This window comes from Pleurodeles waltl, chromosome 4_1, assembly GCF_031143425.1.
Source record: "Pleurodeles waltl isolate 20211129_DDA chromosome 4_1, aPleWal1.hap1.20221129, whole genome shotgun sequence".
Taxonomy (NCBI): Eukaryota; Metazoa; Chordata; class Amphibia; order Caudata; family Salamandridae; genus Pleurodeles; species Pleurodeles waltl.
In genome coordinates, this window is record NC_090442.1 from 772,520,494 (window position 1) to 772,546,426 (window position 25,933).

The 25,933-nt window shown below is 45.2% G+C and overlaps 1 protein-coding gene across 11 annotated transcripts in view; it reads right to left on the reverse strand.

The window, feature by feature from the left end:
* SBF1 (SET binding factor 1) overlaps positions 1-25,933 on the reverse strand; it is a 1,129,538-nt gene that overhangs the window by 957,728 nt on the left and 145,877 nt on the right. The gene's annotated exons all lie outside the window — the stretch shown is intronic.

Genomic DNA, 25,933 nt, shown 5'->3' on the forward strand with positions numbered 1-25,933 from the left:
CAATACTCAGAGACATGGCCAAGGTAAGAAAGGCTGAAAGACGACCACCACTGAACAAGACACACAAGCTGAAACGTCAAGACTGGGCCAAGAAATATCTCAAGACTGATTTTTCTAAGGTTTTATGGACTGATGAAATGAGAGTGAGTCTTGATGGGCCAGATGGATGGGCCCGTGGCTGGATTGGTAAAGGGCAGAGAGCTCCAGTCCGACTCAGACGCCAGCAAGGTGGAGGTGGAGTACTGGTTTGGGCTGGTATCATCAAAGATGAGCTTGTGGGGCCTTTTCGGGTTGAGGATGGAGTCAAGCTCAACTCCCAGTCCTACTGCCAGTTCCTGGAAGACACCTTCTTCAAGCAGTGGTACAGGAAGAAGTCTGCATCCTTCAAAAAAAACATGATTTTCATGCAGGACAATGCTCCATCACACGCGTCCACGTACTCCACAGCGTGGCTGGCAAGAAAGGGTATAAAAGAAGGAAATCTAATGACATGGCCTCCTTGTTCACCTGATCTGAACCCCATTGAGAACCTGTGGTCCATCATCAAATGTGAGATTTACAAGGAGGGAAAACAGTACACCTCTCTGAACAGTGTCTGGGAGGCTGTGGTTGCTGCTGCACGCAATGTTGATGGTGAACAGATCAAAACACTGACAGAATCCATGGATGGCAGGCTTTTGAGTGTCCTTGCAAAGAAAGGTGGCTATATTGGTCACTGATTTTTTTTTGTTTTGTTTTTGAATGTCAGAAATGTATATTTGTGAATGTTGAGATGTTATATTGGTTTCACTGGTAATAATAAATAATTGAAATGGGTATATATTTTTTTTTGTTAAGTTGCCTAATAATTATGCACAGTAATAGTCACCTGCACACACAGATATCCCCCTAACATAGCTAAAACTAAAAACAAACTACAAACTACTTCCAAAAATATTCAGCTTTGATATTAATGAGTTTTTTGGGTTCATTGAGAACATGGTTGTTGTTCAATAATAAAATTAATCCTCAAAAATACTACTTGCCTAATAATTCTGCACTCCCTGTATATTGAAATTGAGGTGAGAAAAAAACAGCCACTTTTTCTCAACGTTTTACTCTGTGACTTTTTCCTGCCATGCCAGATTTTCAAAAGCTATATACCGTTACATCTGATGGACTCTTCTAGTTGCGGGTGATATATAGGGCTTGTAGGTTCATCAAGAACCCTAGGTACCCACAGCCAATAAAGGAGCTGCGCCTTGCAATGGGGTTTCATTGTATACAGCAATTCATTAGCTGAAATATAAAGAGTGAAAAATAGTTATCAAGGAAACATTTGTATTTCCAAAGTGGGCACAAGATAAGGTGTTGAGAACAGTGGTTATTTGCACATATCTGAATTCTGGGATCCCCATACTAGAATGTGAATTAAAGGGCATTTCTCAAATAGACGTCTTTCTTACACACTGTCTTACAGTTGGAAGGAAAAAATGTAGAGAAAGACAAGGGGCAATAACACTTGTTCTTATATTCTGTGTTCCCCCAAGTCTCCCAATAAAAATGGTACCTCACTTGCTTGGGAAGGCCTAATGCCTGCGACAGGAAACGCAACATGGACACATCACATTTTTACACTGAAATCTGACGTGTTTTTTGGAAAGTTCCTAGCTTTGGATTTTGGCCTCTAGCTCATCCGGCAACTAGGGAAACCTACCAAACCTGTGCATTTTTGAGAACTAGACACCTAGGGGAATCTAGGATGGGGTGACTTGTGGGGCTCTCACCAGGTTCTGTTACCCAGAATCCTTTGTAAACCTAAACATTTGACAAAAAATACCTTTTCCTCACATCTCGGTGATAGAACGTTCTGGAATCTGAGAGGAGATACAAATTTCCTTCCACCCAGCATTCCCCCAAGTCTCCTGATAAAAATGGTACCTTACTTGAGTGGTAAAGCCTAGTGCCCATGACAGGGAATGCCCCAAAACACAAAGTGGACACATCACATTTTCCTAAAGAAAACTGATGTGTTTTTTGCAAAGTGCCTATCTGTGGATTTTGGTCTGTAGCTCAGCCGGCACCTAGGAAAACTTCCCAAACCTGTGCATTTTTAAAAACTAGACACCTAAGGGAACCCAGGATGGGATAACTTGTGGCGCTTCCAGCAGGTTCTGTTACCCAAAATCCTTTGCAAACCTCACAATTTGGCAAAAAAAACACTTTTTCCTCACATTTAAGTGCTGTAAAGTTCTGGAATCTGAGGGGAGCCACAAACTTCCTTCTGCCCAGCGTCCCCCCTACTCCCCCAGTTCTACCAATGAAAATGGTGTGTGGCTAGGCCTAGTACCTGCTAAAGGAAAGGCCCCAAAACACTATGTGGACAGATCAAAATTATCAAATACCAAACTACTTGTTTTTGCCAGTGGGGGTGAGGGGCACCTGCCTTTTTGTTCCTGGGCTCAGCAGCTATCTAAGAAAACACTGGGGGGATCCACACAAGTCACACCTCCCTGGATTCTCTTGGGTGTCTAGTTTTTAGAAATGTTTGGGTTTGGTAGGTTTCCCTAGATAGCTTCTGAGCCCAGGAACAAAAAGGCAGGTGCCCCCCGACCCCCACTGGCAAAAACAAGTAGTTTGGTATTTGATAATTTTGTTGTGTCCACATAGTGTTTTGGGGCATTTCCTTTAGCAGGTACTAGGCCTAGCCACACACCATTTTCATTGGTAGAACGGGGGGGGGAAAGGGGGTGGATGCTGGGCAGAAGGAAGTTTGTGGCTCCCCTCAGATTCCAGAACTTTACAGCACTTAAATGTGAGGAAAAAGTGTGTTCGGTGGCATGTGTAGCTGCAGATACACATGCTGTGCATAGTCCGCCGTCTGGTGTTGGGTCGGAGTGTTACAAGTTGTTTTTCTTCGAAGAAGTCTTTTCGAGTCACGAGACCGAGGGACTCCTCCCACTTCGGTTCCATTGCGCATGGGCGTCGACTCCATCTTAGATTGTTTTCCCCGCTGAGGGTGAGGTAGGAGTTGTGTATGCTAATAATAGTGCCCATGCAATGGAATAAATACGTATGTACAAAATGAAGGTTTAATGTAATATATTTACAAATGTTCAAGAACTACTTCTAAACGGCTACAGGCTCCCGGGGAGGAGGGTGGGCGCATGTGAATCTGCAGCGACTAATGCCACGAACAGATGTACACTGGGTAAGTGACATTTTCAGTTCGGTGGCATGTGTAGCTGCAGATACACATGCTGTGCATAGACTAGTAAGCAGTTATCTCCCCAAAAGCGGTGGTTCAGCCTGTAGGAGTGGAAGTAGTTTGAAATAAAGTTCTTAGTACAGCTTGACCTACTGTGGCCTGTTGTGCAGATAACACATCTACACAGTAGTGTTTAGTAAATGTATGAGGCGTAGACCATGTTGCTGCCTTACATATTTCGGTCATTGGAATATTTCCTAGAAAGGCCATAGTAGCACCTTTCTTTCTGGTTGAGTGTGCCTTTGGTGTAATAGGCAGTTCTCTCTTTGCTTTAAGATAGCAGGTTTGGATGCACTTTACTATCCACCTGGCGATACCTTGTTTTGAAATTGGATTTCCTGTATGAGGTTTTTGGAAGGCAATAAATAGCTGTTTTGTCTTCCTAATTTCTTTTGTCCTGTCAATGTAGTACATTAGCGCTCTCTTGATGTCTAATGTATGTAGTGCTCTTTCAGCTATTGAATCTGGCTGTGGGAAGAACACTGGTAATTCCACTGTTTGGTTTAAGTGGAACGGTGAGATAACCTTTGGTAAGAATTTTGGATTTGTTCTTAGAACGACCTTATTTTTGTGTATTTGAATAAATGGTTCTTGTATGGTAAACGCCTGTATTTCACTTACTCTTCTTAGAGATGTGATGGCAATGAGAAATGCAACTTTCCACGTTAAGTATTGCATTTCACAAGAATGCATGGGTTCGAAAGGTGGACCCATGAGCCTTGTCAAGACAATGTTGAGGTTCCATGAAGGAACAGGTGGTGTCCTTGGTGGTATAATTCTCTTCAGGCCCTCCATAAACGCTTTAATGACAGGTATTCTAAATAGGGAAGTTCAATGAGTAATCTGCAGGTAAGCAGATATTGCTGCGAGATGTATTTTTATGGAAGAGAAAGCTAGATTTGATTTTTGTAAATGTAGTAAATATCCTACTACATCTTTTGGAGATGCATGCAATGGTTGGACTTGATTATTATGGCAGTAACAAACAAATCTTTTCCATTTACTTGCATAGCAGTGTCTAGTGGATGGTCGTCTAGCTTGTTTTATGACCTCCATACACTCTTGTGTGAGGTTCAAGTGTCCAAATTCTAGGATTTCAGGAGCCAAATTGCTAGATTCAGCGATGCTGGGTTTGGATGCCTGATCTGTTGTTTGTGTTGTGTTAACAGATCTGGCCTGTTGGGTAGTTTGACATGAGGTACTACTGACAGGTCTAGTAGTGTGGTATACCAAGGTTGTCTTGCCCATGTTGGTGCTATTAGTATGAGTTTGAGTTTGTTTTGACTCAATTTGTTTACTAGATATGGAAGGAGAGGGAGAGGGGGAAAAGCGTACGCAAATATCCCTGACCAATTCATCCATAGAGCATTGCCTTGAGACTGCCGGTGTGGGTACCTGGATGCGAAGTTTTGGCATTTTGCGTTTTCTTTTGTTGCAAATAGATCTATTTGAGGTGTTCCCCAAATTTGGAAGTAAGTGTTCAGGATTTGGGGGTGAATTTCCCATTCGTGGACCTGTTGGTGATCCCGAGAGAGATTGTCTGCTAGCTGGTTCTGGATCCCTGGAATAAACTGTGCTATTAGGCGAATGTGGTTGTGAATTGCCCAATGCCATATTTTTTGTGTTAGGAGACACAACTGTGTCGAGTGTGTTCCCCCCTGTTTGTTTAAATAATACATTGTCGTCATGTTGTCTGTTTTGACAAGAATGTATTTGTGGGTTATCATTGGTTGGAATGCTTTCAACGCTAGAAATACTGCTAACAATTCTAGGTGATTTATATGAAACTTTCTTTGATGTACGTCCCATTGTCCTTGGATGCTGTGTTGATTGAGGTGTGCTCCCCACCCTGTCATGGAAGCATCTGTTATCATCACGTATTGTGGCACTGGGTCTTGGAAAGGCGCCCTTTGTTTAAATTTGTACTGTTTCACCATAGAAGCGAGATGTATGTTTGGCGGTCTATCAACACCAGATCTAGAAGTTGACCCTGTGCATGTGACCATTGTGATGCTAGGCACTGTTGTAAGGGCCGCATGTGCAATCTTGCGTTTGGGACAATGGCTATGCATGAGGACATCATGCCTAGGAGTTTTAATACCATCTTTGCGTGTATCTTTTGTGTTGGATACATAGCTTGTATCACCTTGTGAAAATTTTGAACCCTTTGTGGACTTGGAGTGGCTATCCCTTTTGTTGTGTTGATTGTCGCTCCTAAGTATTGCTGTGTTTGACACGGCAAAAGGTGTGACTTTGCATAGTTGATGGAGAAACCCAGTTTGTAAAGGGTTTGTATAACAATCTGTGTGGTGTGAACACTTTGTTAGCGAGTTGGTTTTGATTAACCAATCGTCTAGGTACGGGAACACGTGTATTTGCTGCCTCCTGATATGTGCAGCTACTACTGCTAGACATTTTGTAAAGACTCTTGGTGCTGTTGTTATTCCGAATGGCAACACTTTGAATTGGTAATGTATTCCTTTGAATACGAACCTTAGGTATTTCCTGTGCGAGGGATGTATCGGTATATGGAAATACGCGTCTTTTAGATCTAACGTTGTCATGTAGTCTTGGTGTTTCAGTAGTGGTATTACGTCTTGTAACGTGACCATGTGAAAGTGGTCTGATTTGATGTAGGTGTTTAGTGTTCTGAGATCTAATATTGGTCTCAGACTTTTGTCTTTTTTCGGTATTAGAAAGTACAGTGAGTAAACTCCTGTGTTCTTTTGTGTTTTTGGTACTAATTCTATTGCGTCTTTTTGCAGTAATGCTTGAACTTCTAGTCCTAGAAGGTCTATATGCTGTTTTGACATATTGTGTGTTTTCAGTGGGACGTTTGGAGGGAGTTGGAGAAATTCTATGCAATAACCATGTTGGATAATTGCTAAGACCCAAGTGTCTGTTGTTATTTCCTCCCATGATTTGTGGAACTCGCTTAGTCTTCCCCCCACTGGTGTTGTGTGAAGGGGTTGTGTGACTTGTGAGTCACTGTTTATTTTGAGGGGTTTTGGGACCCTGAAACTTTCGCCGGTTTCTTGGGAATTGGCCCCCTCTGTATTGGCCTCGAAAGCCACCCCTTTGATATTGTCCCTGGTAGGTAGGTGGTCTTGTTTGTGAGGTGCTGGCTTCTGTGGCTTGACCTCGTAACCCTCCTCTGAAAGTTGTTTTGCGGAATGTGCCAAATGTGCCTCTGCCCTGCGGGGAATAGAGTGCACCCATGGCTTTGGCTGTGTCAGTGTCCTTCTTTAATTTTTCAATTGCAGTGTCCACTTCTGGGCCAAACAATTGCTGTTCATTGAACGGCATGTTGAGCACTGCCTGTTGTATCTCAGGTTTGAAGCCAGATGTGCGCAGCCATGCGTGCCTCCTTATTGTCACAGCAGTATTTATTGTTCTTGCAGCTGTATCTGCTGCATCCATAGAAGAACGTATTTGGTTGTTGGAGATATTTTGCCCCTCTTCAACCACTTGTTTAGCTCGTTTCTGGAATTCTTTGGGGAGGTGCTCGATGAGATGTTGCATCTCGTCCCAATGGGCCCTGTCGTATCGCGCTAGGAGTGCTTGCGAGTTGGCTATGCGCCACTGATTTGCAGCTTGTGCTGCAACCCTTTTCCCAGCTGCATCAAACTTGCGGCTCTCCTTGTCCGGAGGTGGTGCGTCGCCTGATGTCTGCGAGTTGGCTCTTTTACGAGCTGCTCCTACGACTACTGAATCTGGTGTCAGTTGTGATGTAATAAAAGCAGGGTCTGTGGGCGGTGCCTTGTATTTTTTCTCCACCCTTGGAGTTATTGCTCTGCTTTTAACAGGCTCCTTGAAAATCTGTTTAGCGTGCCTTAGCATTCCCGGGAGCATGGGAAGGCTTTGATAATGGCTGTGGGTGGAGGACAGGGTGTTAAAGAGGAAGTCATCCTCAATAGGCTCCGAATGTAGAGATACATTATGAAATTTGGCTGCCCTAGCTACCACCTGTGCATATGCTGTACTGTCCTCAGGTGGTGAGGGTTTAGTTGGGTACGACTCTGGACTATTGTCTGATACTGGAGCATCATAGAGGTCCCATGCTGCCTGATCATCCTGGCTCATGGTGGTATGAGCTGGTGAGTGTGGTGGAGTCTGTGCCGGTGATACATGAGTTGACTGTGGTGGAGAGGGTGGTGGAGTTGCCCTCTTTACCACCTTTGCTTGTGGTGGATTGTCTTGTTGATGGAAGTCAAGTTTCCTTTTCCTTCTGATTGGGGGAAGAGTGCTGATTTTCCCTGTACCCCTTTGGATAAAGATCCGCTGTTGCGTGTGATCTACCTCTGTAGTTTGTAATTCCTCCTCAAATCTGTGTCTTTTTAGTTGGGAGGACAGTGATTGTTCCTCTGAGTAGGAACTGGTTTTCGGTCCGGTTGCCGGGTGTTTTGGCACCGAAACCATGTCTTTAGTTTTCGGCTCCGACAAGATCTTTCTCTTTTTCGGTGTCTTGGCCTCTCGGTGCCGACCATCTTCGGTGCCGCTATCTCTGTGCCGAGCAGCTTCGGTGCCGCTGTCTCTGTGTCGAGTAGCTTCGGTGCCGCTATCTCGGTGTCGAGCCTTTTCTGCACCACTCTCTCTGTCCCGAGAGTGTTGCGTGCCTGTGTCTCGACCTGAGTCGGACGACTTCGGCACCAGCTCGCCCTTTTTCGGTGCCGATGGACGGTCACCTACTTTATGGGTTATGCCATGGCCTGTTGGCAGTGGCGTCCCCTGGGCTTTGTCTGTTTTCTCGTGTGATCTTTCTTTCGACGTCTTACTCACAGTTGGTTGCTCGTCGACGTCGAATTCTTCAGAATCCGAATCGCGGATGGAGAAAGTTTCTTCTTCTTCCTCCTCCTCGAACCCTTGTTGTCCTGTCGGCGTGGAAGCCATCTGCAACCTCCTGGCTCTTCGGTCCCTGAGCGTTTTTCTCGACCGAAACGTGCGACAGGCCTCACACGACTCTTCCTTGTGCTCGGGGGACAGGCACAAGTTACAGACCAAATGTTGGTCTGTATAAGGATATTTACTGTGGCATTTAGGACAGAATCGGAACGGGGTCTGTTCCATCAGTCTCGATGTTGCACGCGGTCAGGCCGACCAGGCCCCGACGGGGGATCGAAAATACCCCGAAGGGTTACCGGAGCTCTTTAAGGCTCGGTGTCGATTTGCCCTAACTATCCCGATACCGAACGAAACAATACCGACGAATTTTCCGTTGATTCTGACTAACTTTCCGACCCGAAACACGGAGCGAAAAGGAACACGTCCGAACCCGATGGCGGAAAAAAAACAATCTAAGATGGAGTCGACGCCCATGCGCAATGGAACCGAAGTGGGAGGAGTCCCTCGGTCTCGTGACTCGAAAAGACTTCTTCGAAGAAAAACAACTTGTAACACTCCGACCCAACACCAGACGGCGGACTATGCACAGCATGTGTATCTGCAGCTACACATGCCACCGAACACACTTTTTCCTCACATTTAAGTGCTGTAAAGTTCTGGAATCTGAGGGGAGCCACAAACTTCCTTCTGCCCAGCATCCACCCCCTTTCCCCCCCCCCGTTCTACCAATGAAAATGGTGTGTGGCTAGGCCTAGTACCTGCTAAAGGAAATGCCCCAAAACACTATGTGGACACAACAAAATTATCAAATACCAAACTACTTGTTTTTGCCAGTGGGGGTCGGGGGGCACCTGCCTTTTTGTTCCTGGGCTCAGAAGCTATCTAGGGAAACCTACCAAACCCAAACATTTCTAAAAACTAGACACCCAAGGGAATCCAGGGAGGTGTGACTTGTGTGGATCCCCCCAGTGTTTTCTTACCGAAAATCCTCAGCAAACTTCAATCTTAGCTATAAAACAAATCTAATTTCCCCACATTTCTGTGTGGGATCACGGCACTCACACACATTTCCTACCATCCAACGCTCTCCTCAGTCTCCTGGTAAAAATGATACCTCACTTGTGTAAGTGGGCAAGTACCTGTGACAGGCAAGAGCCAAAAACATGTCAAAAAGGAGGGGGAACCAAAGTGGGTCCAAAAGAGCAGTTTGGAAACAACCGTGGGGCAGAATATTTAATAAAAGTAGGCCAATCTGCCCCCAAGAGGGGGCAGGAATGGCCTAAAATAAATTATCCCTCCCCCTCCCGAGGAGCGATCCTTGCCTAAGGAGTCGCTCCCCTTGGATGAAATTGATGTCCAAATAAAAAATCCCTGGTGTATAGTGGTTTCTGCCCCCTTTGGGGCAGACTGGCCTTAGAAAAATAGGCCGATCTGCCCCCAAGGGGGGGCAGAAATGGCCTAAATACAATTTGCTTCCAAGGGAAACAACGCTTGCCTAATGGGTCGCTTCCCACGTCTAAAAAAATAAAATTAATAATTATGACTGGTGTCTAGTGGCTGCTGCACCCCTGATTTAAATAGGTCGACCTGCCGCCAGGGAGAGGGCAGAAAAGGGCTAATAATTAAATGCCCCCCTGGGGAGCGACCCTTGCTCAAAAGGTCGCTCCCCTTCATTGTAAACATTAAAAGAAAAATAAACTCCCTGGTGTCTAGTGGGCATTACTGCAGCCCGATCGCTTTACGATCAGGCTGCAGAAATGCTTACAGAGACATGAAAGGAAACGCCTTTCCTTTCATGCCTCTGCCTTTCCCCATCTCCCGGTCGGAAGAGAAACGATTCGCATTTCTCTTCCAGATCGTGCTGGAAGTTGGGAGGTGACGTCTGATGAGGTCAGCACGCAATCGCGTGCTGATGTAATCAGACATCACTAAGGGGAGGGAGGGGAGGGATGGAAGGAGAAGTGATTACCCTTCCATCCATGGCCGTGGGGTGGGAGGCCCACAGGGGCAGCACTAGCGCCCCCCCTGTGGGCTAGGTGCAGGACGAGCTGGCCTCCTCCCCGGCTCACGGCAACCGTGGCCAAAGGCAAGACCATCTCGTCCAGGGCACCCAGGGGGGTTAATTAAAAAGTTACATACCTTCAATAATGTCTTATCTGGTAGAGACTCTAACTAGCAGCAGATTCCTTACTTTAGAATTGACTGGATCCAGAAATCTTTTCATGAGCAGTAGCCCTGCGCACCAACAGGAGGTGTCATTCAGCTTCACATGGCATAGTTGACTGTCCGCACCAGAAATGACGTGCGTGGGGCCGATATTTGGGCTACCCCAGCACACTGTTGTAAATTTTTTCATGACTTTCCACGCTGGAAGCGCAGGTCTTCAAAGAGTACTGACCACTGGTGTGTGAAAACTAGGGCCCTGAAAGAGGGAAAGCCTTAAGTCTATAAATCAGTGCGCAGAGTGGGGAGGATGGGTGGGTGGGTCAGTAGGGAATCTGCAGCTACAGAGTGTCTTTACCATACAAGGTGTCACAGAAGGTAAGTAACTTCTTGATCTGACAGACTTCTAGCCACAGATTCTTACCTTAGAATAGATACCCAAGCAATACCTCCCCAGAGGAGGAACTGCAAAACAATTTCAAATGAAAAAGTCCTGCAGGTCCGAACAGGCAACGTGCCTGTCTCTATGGAACTGACTGTCCAGGCAGCAGTGCTTGGTAAACATGTGCAGAGATGCCCTTGTCACTGCCTGACAGATGTTCAGGATCGGGACTCCGCATGCTAAAGCAGTGGTTGCAGCCTTGGCTCTCAGGGGGCTGGCTTCTTGGCCAATGCACAGCAGATGCAAGATGCATCGTTAGATGGTCCGTTTCTCTATAGCCTTCCTTTTCTGGGCTCTGACATACCCCACAAAGAGATGGCTGTCCACCCGGAACTCTTTTGTTAGACCAAGGTAGAACAATAACGCTCTTTTTTGGTCCAGCAGTTGGATTTGCTTCTCTTAAAGGGATGAGTCGGAGCATAAAAGTTAGGCAGGGTGAGGAACTGGCCTAAATGAAAGGGAGGAATCACCTTTGGAAGGAAGTTCTAGTGTGAAGGACCAGCTTTTCTGGAAAGATATTAAGGTATAGAGACTTAGATGACAAAGCCTGGAGCTCACTGACCCTCCAGGGCAGATGTTATTGCCATTAAAATGGTCTTCTCGATAGTGAAGAGTCTGACGGAACAATTGTGTAGCAGCTCAAAGGGAGCGTGCATTATAAAAGTTAAGACTACATTCAGTTCCCACTGAAAAGCGTCTCCGAGCAAGAGCCGCCTTGGAAACTCCAGTGTGGAAAACTGCTGACATTGTGTGTTCTAGGAGGTAGCAAACCGATCCAACCAAGGCTCTCTTCACTGTTAAGAGAGACCGTGCAAAACCTCTGGATGGAGATTCCTTTTGTGATCTACTAGGCATCTTCGGCTGAGTTAAGCCACTCTGGTGTTCAGAGATCCGGCCAGGTGTTGAATCACCAGGGAAATGTCCTGATGTTCCAGCCATGTCCAGAGATGTTGGTCCTCCTGACAAAGGGTCCAGGACCCCACCCTGCCGTGTTTGTGGAAGTACCACAAGGCAGTAGTGTTGTTCGTGAACATCTGCACTACCCTTCCCTTGATGGAGAGGAGAAAAGCTTTCAATGTCAGTCGGAACACTCAGAGCTCCAACAGGTTCATATGGAGTCTGGATTCCACCAGAGACCTCTTATTTTCACCTCTCCCAGATGTCCGCCCGAGCCAAGGAGTGATGCATATGTCACTACTGTTAGATCTATTTGGGGTAGAGAAAGGGGTCTGCTGCTGACCCATTCGCAATTCGTTAACCACCAGTGTAGATCTTTTGCAGTGCCCTCTGAGATGTGGACCATGTGAGAGAAATTCCTCTGATGCTGCGTCCACTGGGACTTCACATCCCACTGCAAAGCCCATATATGCCAGCAGGCATGTGTCACAAGCAGGAAGCAGGAGGCCATGAGGCCCAGCAGCCTCAGGGCCAGTCTCCCCAAAATCCAGGACCGAGGCTGAATCATCAGCACATTCCATGAATATCCTGGGCTTGCCATTCAGGAGGATAAGCCCGGAACTGCACTGTATCCAGTACAGCTCCGATGAAAGGGAGCATCTGAGAAGGGGTGAGGTGTGACTTCAGCAAATTGACAGTGAACCCCAATGAGGGCAGGAGGTCTGCAGTAGTCTGGAGGTGGGAGACAACAGCCCAGGGCGAGGCCACCTTCAATAGCCAGTCGTCCAAATAGGGGAAGACTGGCACCTCTGATCTCTGCAGATGAGCTACAACCACCATCACCCTGATGGTGCTGGAAACGCCAAAGGGAAGCACAGTGAACTGAAAGTGCCCATGACGTACCGTGAACCGCAGGTAATGTCTATGGGCAGGCAGAATGGGGATGTGGAAGCAGGCGTCCTGCAAGTCCAACCCTACCATCCAGACTCCCAGGGCCAGGGCAGACAGAACTTCAACAAGCTGAGTATTTTGAATTTCTCCTTTTTTGGGAAGAATTTGAGAATGTGTCGGTGTAGTACAGAATGAAGGCCTCTGTCCTATGTGGGCACCAGGAAGTAGCCAGAATAGCAACCACAGCCTACTTCTGATGCCGGCACCTGCTCTATGGCTTGGCCAAGAAAGCCGTCACTTCCTGGAGGAGTAGGGAAATGTTGTCCCCTCTCAGCCTGTCCGGGGTGGGTGGGAAGGGTGGTGGGGTAGTCACAAAGAGGAGGGAGTAGCCCCTTCAGACAATCTAGAGAATCCAGAAGTATAATGTTATCAACCTCCACTGGTGCAGGTGGTGGAGTATTCTGCCTCCTACTAGGTGCCCATGATGGTCTAAAGTGGTTTGGAGGTTGCTGTGCCAGAGGAGTGGTGAACTGGCCTGACCTCTGGCTACCTGACCCACGGGGCCTGTGGGTACTGCATCCTTGGTCATGCAGGGTCTGGGAAGCTTGCATGCTGTGGTCGTTGGGTGGGTAGAGACGTGGCTGGAAGTCCCTTCCGTTGCCACAAAAGGAACGAAAGGCGGACTGGGGCTGGCGAGGGGCCATGGAAAGACCCAAGGGCCTGGCCATAGCTCTGCTGTCCTTGAAGTACTCCAGTGCTAGGTCCAGTCTTGTCTCTGAAGCAATGGGAGCCATCAAAGTGTATGTTCATGAGCAAGGCCTGGACTGCCCCCGAAAGGCCAGTGATCCTCAACCAGGGATGGCGCCTAAGGGCCACCGAGGATGAAAGTGCTCTGCTAGTGAGTAAGTCGTATCCAGCCCACAGCATATGGAGAATTTAGTTGTGACCCTCCCATCAGCAATCACTTGGGAGAGTATGGCTCAGGCCTCCTCCAAAACTATAGGCAGCACCCTGAGAAAGTGGGAATATCAGCCACCGGTTCACCAACTGAAATGCTAAGATGGCAGAAGGAAACGTCATCTTTCCAAAGGTATCCAGCTTCAAGGAATTCTCTGTCTGGTGGAGTGGTAGGTAATGCGTTATGATTTACTTTGTTAATGGAGGTTTGGCCCACCAAGCTCTCAGGGGTGGGGAGGATGTTGGGGACTCCTGGGCATGGGGGAGGTGGCGGGCAATTGTCCTGTTCACCAGAACCCTTGTGCAGGGCTTGGACCATGCCTTGAATAGGACGTCCGTTAGGGCTTAATTAAAAAGGTGAAGCGGTGCGGAAGGGAAAACTCCTGGCTGAGGCATCTCTGTCAAGACATTTGTAGCGACTGCCATGGAGGTAAGGTAAAGTCTGGGATCTCAGCCGCCCTCACTACCAGTGCAAATGAGACTCCCTCCTCCATAGCCACGGTAGGAGGCGAGACCAAGCCAGTTGGTGAGGTATCCAGCCAACTGGCATTCACCAAACCCTAACACCAGTTGTCCTCATTGTGGTCTAGGGGCTGGTATCCATGAGGGTCCAGTGGCCCTTCCGAATCTTTCCAAAGTCCTAGCCCATAGGAATAGGGCTCAGGTGGCAGTCTGGATGGAATGCCTCCAGTCAGAACCAGAGTCAGTGTCAAATGACACCAATCCAGCTCAGTGTCAGAGTAGGGGATAAGAATGGGGTCAGTGCTACAGATGTCGGCTGTGAGCCTGGCACCAGGGAAGGTCGAGGTGGCTTGACTGACGTCGGTCAAGATCTGTCCATGGTTGCAAGGGGGCCTAACTGGCACCTGGCGGTGAACTCACTGGCAGAAAAACAGTAGGGGGCCCACCCGAACCCACGGGCCTGAGGGTGTGCCAGCGGGAACAGGCCACCCATATATGAGGTGCATTGCCTCATAAAACTCACAGAGTTGGGTGGAGATTGTTCCTTCTCCAGGAAACTCTGGGAGGCGCAGAGACGGCACAGGTACAGGCTCTATAGCGGAGCCAGTCCTTGAATGCCAACGTTACCTCGTGTTGGCGGATTACTACAGCAGATGGGGCAAAATCAAAGACCTCTTCGGTGTCTTGTTCTTCTTCGTTTGAGACTTACCAGGAAGCCCGTATGACTATGAACGACTGCGATAAAGATTCATGGCTCTGTGACCGATCTGTGATTTTCATCTCGACCAGGATAGAAAATGTTGCGGCGTTGCACGCTGAACAGCAAGGAGATTAAAGGACCGCTCCCTCGAGGCCTTGGGGTGCATGATATGACAATCGGCTCAGGTCTTGGTGTTGAGGTTGCACTCGAGACACCAGAGGCAGAGGGTGTGGATCAGTCACCAACTCTTGCTGGTGACAGTTTCCACAGAACTTAAAACCAGCCTTCCTCGTGCACATCCCTTTTTTTTGCATTTGTCGCCCTAAGTGGGAAGGGTATGCCCAGAAGTGGGTCCGTGCTTCCCATGCCACTGGATTCAAGCTAGCCTCGCTGATGAGGGGTGAAACCCCAAAACCGGTCCCAAGATGCTTGTTTCCAGTCCAGGGAAGACCTGGCCTGGCAGTTCGGGCTGGACTGTTCCCATGGGGAACAGGGTCAAGACTGATTTGCATATGGCTGGGTCCAAACTGGAATGGCATGGGCAGCAAAAAAACGATGTATTTAGGCCCAGATCTCTATACTGGGGGTGAATGTTTGACACTGTTCAGCATTCCGTCCATCACTTGTTTTTTTTGCATCCCTGCCACACCAGGAAATAATGTCTGTTAGAAATGATGTCTCTAGTTGGCAGAGATATGCATCCTGTCCAAGTAGAAACTACAATCTTAGTCTGGGTAAGTCAGGTACACAACCTAAATTAACCTGTCTGGGGTAAGACCACCCTAAGGTCAGTCAAAAAGTGACAGGTGTAACTTCTCTAGATCTGCACTGACTGGCGCGGAAAGAAAAGAACTGATATCAGAGTATTGGGGTAGCGCCTACATAGGGACCGTACACGTCACTTCTGGTGCGAACAATGCAGACAACGCCACATGGAGCTAAACAACACCACCTCCCAGTGTGTAGGTGTCCAACTCACGAAAAAAATTCAGGATCCAGGCTGGTGCCTGGGGTAATTCTAAGATAAGGAATGTTGGCTAGAAGGCTCTTTCAGATTGAGAATGTATCTAAAGTTGGCAGATGCTGCCAGGAGCTGGTTTAGATTTTTAGTATAAAATGATCAGTGACTGGTTTCTCGTGGTAAATTTAACTCATATGGTTACCCTCAAAAATGGATTTCCTGAATAACTGTCATGGGTTTGGAGAGTGTGGAATAAACTTGGAAATTCCTGCTTTAAGTTGTACATATACTTGAGTCACATAATGAATCTTAGTAAGGCCTTACAGTAACTCCTACATGAGCAAACCATGGTAGTAAGTACAGCGAGAACTCATGTCCACTATTTGTGAGTGTTGCTGGTAAGAGCTTCAGAAGGCTGCAATTCTAACGATTTAAGCAAAGCACCAGAGTAATTAAATCCTTTAAATTCCAGTACTACTTAGCCGTACACCTCTGGTTAGCTGCACTAATCCAGCGAGACAGACCCAGGCCCACAGCAGCTTTGTTGGTATCTTGCCCAAAATGTGTACCTGGACCAATCATCTTAATCGGATTGTATTATACATCTAAACTCCATAAAACCAACTGTGTGTACCCCAGCTACACTAAACATTGTGTAGTTATTTCATTACTTTACTGTGTCCTCGGGCACACTTTGGAAATTCTACAACACTGCAAACTGCGTGCCGTGGACAAACTAAAGTTTGTGTGATCCTACGTCACATCCACACCGATGGAGGGTTCAGAGGTGATGTATAGCTCTGCCAAGTACATATTACACATCCCTCAAGCCTCACATCACATTTAACCATCAGAAAATGCAACGCAAAAAAAACCCCAAAAAAACTAAAAAAACTCATCTGAATTTACTCAGTACAGATCCTTCTTAACAATCAAAGAAGAAAACAGACCCATTTCCAAGCCACCAGTTATCTCATCTTCTCACCTTAAATATGGCAGACATTCTGGAAATTCAGAAAGCAACAATTTCCTGACTTGCTGAAACTGGATTTCACACTAAAACCTGGTTCTCAAATTAATGCTACCTTGCCCCAAGGCTACAGTTTAAATTAAACATGAGTATCATAATGGTGATGCAAAACCAACATAACCAAAACAGGCCTGCCACTCTCAAACAGGTCTACCGTTTTAACATCCTTTGAACACTTGGCCAACTGTTCACTGTCCATCCTTGTGCAACATTTGTCTTATCAGTAATTTGCCAGCTATCTGGATAAGCCTCCACTTGGGGTTAACCATCACATAATGCCAGCTGCTCCTCAGTACTCCAATTTTACCATCTCACAACAGAGAGCTTTGAAGCCCTCAACCAATGAATGATCTGATGGCAAGCTCACTGTTCCATTCCTTTAACTTTTATTCTTTTCTCACCTAATCTGTAAGCACACTCACAAATCAGACACAAATGTAATTTCACCTAAAATGCCTTAAGACATAGCTCCTTTTGGATCAACAGACTATGCAGAATGCTGAATTCCTACACTTTTAGTAATCCACAAACTCAAGTTAAAAGCTTTAGCCAAAGCATAGTGTAAATGCTTCTATTTCAACAGAAATACCTTTTTATGCAAATTCAAAATCAATTAACCACAGCACTATCCTGTGAAAAACAGCTTTCGCCAAACGCATAAAAGCTGATCAATTCCACAACCAATTACCCACCCTCTGTACTCTCCCCCACTTCCAACTTCAACACTGCCTTTGGAAACAAGTTATAAACTTCTCGCCTTAGTCTACTTAGAAACCACAGAATCACACAAAACACTTTGCCTGCATAATGAACAATGCAACGCTTAGCTACTCACTCTTCATCTTCCACCTACACTCCACAGCCCAGGCAATCAAACTAATGAAATATACATAACCACCCTCTCCCGAGTTTTAAACCAGAATCCAGCCCAGCTTTACAATACCTTAGGATCTACGACAGGCCTACAGATTTGTTCTTACCATTCAAACTGCCTATCTTCAGAATCCCCCATAGTTTAAATAAGTCTTCTCAAACTGCTACCCTGAATTCACCCTGAAAGGTACTTGAAAAATATATCTTGCGGCTTCCACTGGATCATCTCATGCACCATCAAGATGGAGAATTCAGCTACCACACCTTCACGTCCTTGAGAAAGTGTCACCTTTGATACTCAATTAGTTCACTGCCTGAGACTTATGCACTGTTGACCCACTCTAGAACTATGTGCATTCGAACCCCACTGACTGCTCAAATTGCCTCGGTTTTCAAGAGACCCATCTTACAACTACCAGTAAAGTACTGTCCAGGGGGCGATTATATTTTCACAACATCATAACATCAGCAGTCCTCAGCACTCATTCACAACCAATGCCAGCTCCCCCTGCAGTAGTATACTTCAATTTATTTTCCCTTCAAAGCAGGTCTTCCCCTTCAAGAATCTAGTCCTAAACCTCCCATTCATCAAATACCCTAGCAACAATGAACACTTTCTGTAGTTCAAAGGCATGGAATGTCATGACGCTCGTCACATGTTTATAACCCATTCAAAGATGTATGTCAGCTTATCCTGGATCATTCTGACCATGTGCCATCATATAAATCAACTCTGCCACAGTGGGGTCATTTTGATAATCTGACAATATTCTCATGTTGTCCTATTATCTTGATCCTTTGTGGTTGTGTCACAAGAACAACATAAGGAAATATGTTTAGAGTGGTCTGTAATGAAAAAAAAAACAATGTGATTGAATGTCACCATTTGCTTCCTTTCAAATGCTCAGAATAATGACATCAGAATGAATGTCATGAACGAATCAGAATGAATGTGTAATGAGGAGTTCAAATAAAAACAGGTATAGTGCACTGTAAGTCTAAATGATTATTTCTCCTTAGCCTCCGTCCTGAACCTGCTTGCTCTTGCTCTCTTGATCTTAATTGCTACATATTCTGATAAAATCATTCTATCTACCTCACACAAACTATGTCTCTCCCATGTCATTACTCTGCTAAATTTCTTCACACTTTATTTTTGTTAAAAGGGAAAAATAGAAAAACAATGTTTAATAAAGTCACTGTTGTGCTAACTAAAATATTGTGCTCCTTTACATCATGATGTTCAGAAGAATGATCCATTTCTGGATACCTGGCAGTCTTTTTGCAAATCTTGCAGTGTTCCTTGAGTTTCTGTTCTAACCTTCTTGAAGTGTGTTTTTGTGGTTATCATTCTGCTTCCAGCTTGTGCAGTACTTGCTGATTCTTGTATTCTTGGTACTTTCAGAGAAGACAGATAAAATCTATATTCCCATTTCCTTTGTCTTTGTCCTTGTTTTATCAATACTAAATCCCAAACTTTATATTTTCGTTCATAAATCATCTTTTTCCAATTCCCATAATGCTTCACTTTCTACAATTTTGCTACGCTCCTTTGATGGATCTTCTGTAAAATGTGCCAGCTAAGATTGCTGAGACTGTCCAAACATTAGCTCCGGTGGACATTTTTCTTTTGATCTATGAGACGAAGTTCAGTAATCCCACAGACCTTAATGTAATGCTTGAATTTATGTATATTTAAGACAGTTTTGATTTTTGTATAGGTTTTTTTGTAATGGTAGTGATTAATTGTTCCACTATTCTGTTTGTCTACAGCCGTAATGGTGTTATTGTTGTGTGTATTACACCCATCTAATCCATGAATTTGAAAAATTCACTACTAATAAAATGTGGCTCATTATCTGTCTTTTACATATCTGCTATGGACTAGGTAAAACAAAATGCCATCTAAAAGAGGAAGGAAGGATTTCTGTATTAGAAGTTAATGCCACCATTTTTATGACAGAGAAACAAGAAAACTCATCAACTATAACAAACACAATGTCCAAAATCTAGAGGTCCACAAAATCTGCTAACTTAGACCATAAACTACCTAAATGATATGTTTGTAGCTTGCAGCTTTTTACTATCCCATACTGGAAAGTCTGGATGTGACCAGGGTAACTGGTATTAGTATGCTTGTACGTTTCCTGACTTGCAGCAAAATGTTGTGATTATATTTTTCTGGTTCCATGCCTTTTATCTTGTTTTAATGTAGATCTGTTTATTGCACTGCACTTAATATTGTTGACCGGTGACATTCTGTTGAATATGCACTTTACATTGTAAGGGGAGGCATGTAAGTAGTTTTCTATATACTGTCTTTGGAAAGGGTCATGCTGTGTTTTTTTTTTTTTTATACATTGTTCGCTGTTTTAACCTTGTAATTTTAAAGCACACGGTCAATTTGTAAGGATGTATATTATGCATATTGCTTTTATGGTCCCAGCAGCTGAAATAATGTGTTTGAAAGACAGACATGTTTGCAAAAGTTCCTCAACTTGGCTGTCCAAACTTGAGAATAATACACCTTTTCACGTTCAAATTTATTAGATGCAGGTACTCCCTTATGGCCTTCATCAGCTAAACCAATAACACATTTCTGTAAACAATGTGGAATGATTATTCCCCTTAAGAGAATTTCAGAGGACGTTTCACTTATTTCGGCCTGCACATTCTTAAATTCAAGAATATCTATTTTTCTTACTTAAGGTCGAAATATAGTTACATTATTCGTGTGTCTCCCTTTTGTTTAAAGCTATTATCTGCTTTATTTCTTGAACTGTATCATCTTCCACTGACATATCTACTAGTTCCTTCCTAAAACCTCTCCCAGCAATACTGATGTAATTATGAAGCAAATCTATTCCTCAGCTTCTGGGTCTTGTTTCATCTCAGATCCACCTGGGTGTCCGGATAAATACCACTCTAGATTATGCTTGTTTCATGGTTTATGGTTTATGAACAACCTTGAAATTATCATCTCATTAATCTCACACACTACTTCTCAATTCGAGGGGGCATTTTTTACTTTTGGATTCCCAAAGACAGTTGTCAATGTCTGATGATTTGGGATTACTCCAAAACACTTTCCAAATAAGAAATTGTGATAATGTTTACAGGTCCACTCCAAAGTCTCTTTAATGGTTACAGTCTTTTTAACCCCTTCGCTGCCAGGCCTTTTTACCCCCCCTAAGGTGCCAGGCCTTTTTTTTTGGCTCTTTGGAGCAGTTCGCGCTTAGGCCCTCATAACTTTTTGTCCACATAAGCTGCCCATGCCAAATTAGTGTCCTTTTTGTCCAACAATCTAGGGATTCTAGAGGTACCCAGAGTGTGTGGGTTCCCCTGAAGGAGACCAAAAAATTAGCCAAAATACAGCAAACATTTTTTTATTTCAAAACAATAGGAAAATGGGCTGCAGAAGAAGGCTTGTGGTTTCCCCCTGAAAATGGCATCAACAGAGGATTTGCGGTGCTAAAATCACCTGCTTCCCAGCAACAGGCAGACTTGGATCAGAAAACCCAATTTTTCAACACAATTTTTGCATTTTACTGGGACATACCCTATTATTACTATTTTTTGTGCTTTCAGCCTCCTTCCAGTTAGTGACAGAAATAGGTGTGAAACCAATGCTGTATCCCAGAAAGCGAAACATTTCTGAAAACTAGACAAAATTCTGAATTCAGCAATGGGTAATTTGTGTAGATCCTACAAGGTTTTCCTACAGAAAATAACAGCTGAAATACAGAAATAAAGAAATTCAGGTGAAAAAAACTGCAATTTTTCTAAGTTTTACTTTGTAACGTTTTCCTGCAATGCCAGATTTTTTTTAAAGCAATATACCGTTACGTCTGCTGGACTCTTCTGGCTGCGGGGATATTTAGGGCTTGTATGTTCATCAAGAACTCTAGGTACCCAGAGCCAATAAATAAGCTGCACCTTGCAATGGGTTTTCATTCTATACCGGGTATACAGCAATTCATTTGCTGAAATATAAAGTGTGAAAAATAGGTATCAAGGAAACCTCTGTATTTCCAAAATGGGCACAAGATAAGGTATTGAGAAGCAGTGGTTATCTGCACATCTCTGGATTCCGGGGTGGCCATACTAGGATGTGAATTACAGGGCATTTCTCAAATAGAGGTCTTTTTTACGCACTATCTTACATTTGGAAGGACAAAATGTAGGGAAAAACAAGGGGCCATAACACTTGTTCTTCTATTCTGTGTTCCCCCAAGTCTCCCAATAACAATGGTACCTCACTTGCGTGGATAGGCTTTATGCTCGCAACAGGAAACGCAACATGGACACATCACATTTTTACATTGAACTCTGACATGTTTTTTTGCAAAGTGCCTAGTTGTAGATTTTGGCCTCTAACTCAGCAGGCACCTAGGGACACCTACCACACGTGTGCATTTGTAAAAACTAGACACCTAGGGGAATACAGGATGGGGTGACTTGTGAGGCTCTCACCAGGTTCTGTTACTCGGAATCCTTTGCAAACCTCAAAATTTGGCAAAAAAACAAACACTTTTTCCTCACATCTCGGTGACAAATTTCTGGAATCTGAGAGGAGCCACAAATTTACTTCCACCCAGCGTTCCCCCAAGTCTTTCGATACAAATGGTACCTCACTTGTGTGGGTAGGCCTAGCGCCGTGACAGGAAATGCCCCAAAACACAACATGGACACATCACATTTTCCCAAAGAAAACAGAGCCGTTTTTTGCAAAGTGCCAAGCTGTGGATTTTGGCCTCTAGCTCAGCCGGCACCTAGGGAAACCTACCAAACCTGTGCATTTTTTAAAACTAGACACCTAGTGGAATCTAAGATGGGGTGACTTATGGGTCTCTCACCAGGTTCTGTTACCCAGAATCCTTTGCAAACCTCAAAACTGGGCCAAAAAACAAAACAAAACAAAAAACACTTTTTCCTCACATTTTGGTGACAGAAAGTTCTGGAATATGAGAGGAGTCACAGATTTCCTTCCACCCAGTGTTCCCCCAAGTCTACAGACAAAAATAGTACCTCACTTGTGTGGGTAGGCCTAGTGCCCGCAAAAGGAAATGCCCCAAAACACTATGTGGACACATCAAAAGAGAGTGAGTGTGTGTCTGTGTGTGTTGATTGCAGTGATCGTGAATGGTCCTGGGCTCAGCAGCCATATAGGGAAACCTACCAAACCCAAACATTTCTGAAAACTAGACACCTGAGGGAAACCAGGGAGGTGTGACTTGCGTGGATTCCCCAATGTTTTCTTACCCAGAATCTTCAGCAAACCCCAAATTTAGCTAAAAAAAAAATCACATTTTTCCCACATTTCTGTGTGGGATCACTGTACCGGGACAAATTCCCTACCACACAATGTTCCCCTCAGTCTATATGGTAAAAATGATACCTCACTTGTGTAGGTGGGCTAAGTGCCTGTGACAGGGAAAAGCCAAAAACATGTCAAAAGTGTGGGGGGGGGGGGGAACCAAAGCGGGTTCAAAAGGGCAGTTTGGAAAAAAAAAAATGTTTGGGCTGACAAGTGGGGCAGAATTTTTATCGGTATAGATGAGACAATGATGGGTGGTAGGAATTTTTTGGGATTCCTGCAGATTCCGGAAGCTTCCATCACAAAAATGTGGGGAAAATGTGTGATTTCCAGCAAAGTTGGAGGTTTGCAGGGCATTGTGGGTAAGAAAATGGTGCAGGGTGCATGTGAAGCACACCACCCTGGAATCACCCAGATGTTTAGTTTTCAGATGCATTTAGGTCTTGTGGATTTTTCTACATGGCAGTGTCCTAAAGTCCAAAATGTGCAGCCCTCACCATTCCAAGTGGGACGATGTTGAAAGTTAGCCAAGCTCTCATGGCCCAAATGTAAAACCAAAACTCAAAATAATCAAATGTCCTTTTACTTGCCATTGGATAAGATGTTTTAGCATGCGGGGGGAGGCTAAAAGACTGTTACCCCCTTCAGTAAGGGTGGGGCAGAACCAGGCCCAAACTGGTTGGTAGCCACCACCCCACAATTGTTTTTGTTTTAATTCCCTGGCATCTAGTAGACTTTCTGCCGCCCTCGCCCCAGGTGTGGATCAGGGGTAATTGCCCCATCTGCCCACTGGTAGGCAGAACACCATTGGCACCATTTATTTGGGGTGGGGGTATGGCCATAACCCCACCCTCTTATTTTGAGAAAAAAAATCTTTCCTGGTCTCTGGTGGGCTTTCTGTCCCCTTTGGGGGCAGATGGGCCTTCCAAAAATAGGCCAATCTGCCCCCAAGGGAGGCAGATATGGCCAATAGTAATGTGCTCTCATGGGGAACGACCCTTGCCTAAGTATCCCCCCCAAAACAAAACACACACATACACAGAGACCAATCTCTGTTTCCCCCCCCCCCACCACCACCTCTGGGGCAGATTGCCCTAATACAAATAGGCAGATCGGCCCCCAAGGGGAGCAGAAATGGCTTAAAGAACGAGTTACTTACCTTCGGTAACAACTTTTCTGGTGGATACATTAGCTACCTGTGGATTCCTCACCTAATGAATACTCCCATGCCGCCAGCATTCTACGGAAATCTTCTTCCTAGCTTCTGCACGTCGACGAGGACGTCACATTTGCCCACGCGACGCCGTCTGACGTCATACAGGCAATAAGAGGTCCTCGCCGACGTGCCGACGTCAGTAGCAACATTTTTTACGTGCCTGAGAACAATAATCCCATGTAATGAAAAATAAAGGCAACATTTCATAACATCGCAAACTACACATCATTGCAAGAAGATGGCTATAGATTTAATAAAACCTTTTTTTTTTTTTTTAAACAATACATATATACACTAAATATGCATATACACAAATAAATATATATATATACAAATATCCATATATACATAATCTACACCAGTCCTCAAAACCAAGAGGAGCACACTCAAGGATTACTTGGTAAGACCAAAAATGCACAGGGAGGCGGGTGGGACCGTGAGGAATCCACAGGTAGCTAATGTATCCACCAGAAAAGTCGTTACCGAAGGTAAGTAACTCGTTCTTCTGATGGATACAACTACCTGTGGATTCCTCACCTAATGAATAGAGTCCCAAAGCAGTATCACGCCCGGTGGTGGGTGCCTGTATGGTCAAACCAAGAAATCCTGCAGCACTGACCGTGCAAAATGGCCGTCCCTTCTGACCTCAGAGTCCAAGCAGTAATGCTTCGCAAAAGTGTGAAGGGACGACCAAGTTGCGGCCTTGCAGATGTCGACCACAGGAACACCCCTAGCCAAGGCCGAACTGGCCGACTTAGCCCTGGTGGAATGGGCTCTAGTACCATCAGGAGGATCCTTCTTTGCTCAAGAGTAACACATTTTAATGCAAAGAAAAACCCACCTGGAGAGTGTTCTCTTGTGGACTGCCTTTCCTCTCCTCTTGCCCACGTATCCGATGAAAAGCTGATCATCCAGCCTGAAATCCTTCGTTCTGTCTATGAAGAAGCTTAACGCCCTCTTTGGGTCCAAGCGATGAAGTCTCTCTTCTTCCTTTGAAGGATGAGGCGGAGGATAGAACGTGGACAGAGTAATTGTTTGAGCCAAATGGAAGGGTGAAACAACCTTCGGAAGGAAAGCAGCCTTGGTCCTCAACACCACCTTATCCCCATAAAAAGTTGTATAAGGGGGTTTTACCGATAAAGCCTGCAACTCACTCACTCTCCTTGCAGATGTTATGGCCACCAGGAAAACTGTTTTAATAACTAAGAACCTTAATGGACAAGAATGCATAGGCTCAAAAGGGGACCCCATAAGGAAAGTCAGGACTAAGGACAAATCCCATTGAGGCATAACGAAAGGTTTTGGAGGGTATTTATTCATAAGGCCCTTCAAGAATCTAAGTACTATAGGAGATTTAAATAACAATGGTTGGTCTGGAAGACAAATGAAGGCTGACAAGGCAGACAAGTAACCTTTAATAGTAGCCACTGCACAACCTTTCTGCGCTAAAGACAAAGCAAAAGATAAAACATCCGACAAATGAGCGTGTAAGGGATCAATCTGTCTCTCTCCACACCATAACACAAATTTAGACCACCTATTGGCGTAGATAGTTTTAGTGGAGTGTCGCCTGGCCGATAAGATAACATCCACTACATCAGGCGGGAGAGAGAAGGAACTCAGGTTGCCCCGTTCAATCGCCAGGCATGTAGGTGCAGACTCTGGAGGTTGGGGTGTAAAACCTGCCCCTGCGACTGCGAGAGGAGGTCTGCCCTGAGAGGGAGATGGAGCGGAGGGCACATTGAGAGTTGGAGAAGGTCGGAATACCACACCCTCCTTGGCCAATCCGGAGCTATTAAGATTACTTGGGCCCGGTCTTGGCGAATTTTCCTCAATACTCGAGGAATCAAGGGTATGGGGGGGGAACGCGTAAAGCAACTGGTCGCACCAGGTTCTCTGAAACGCGTCCCCCAAAGCCCCCTGCACCGGATACTG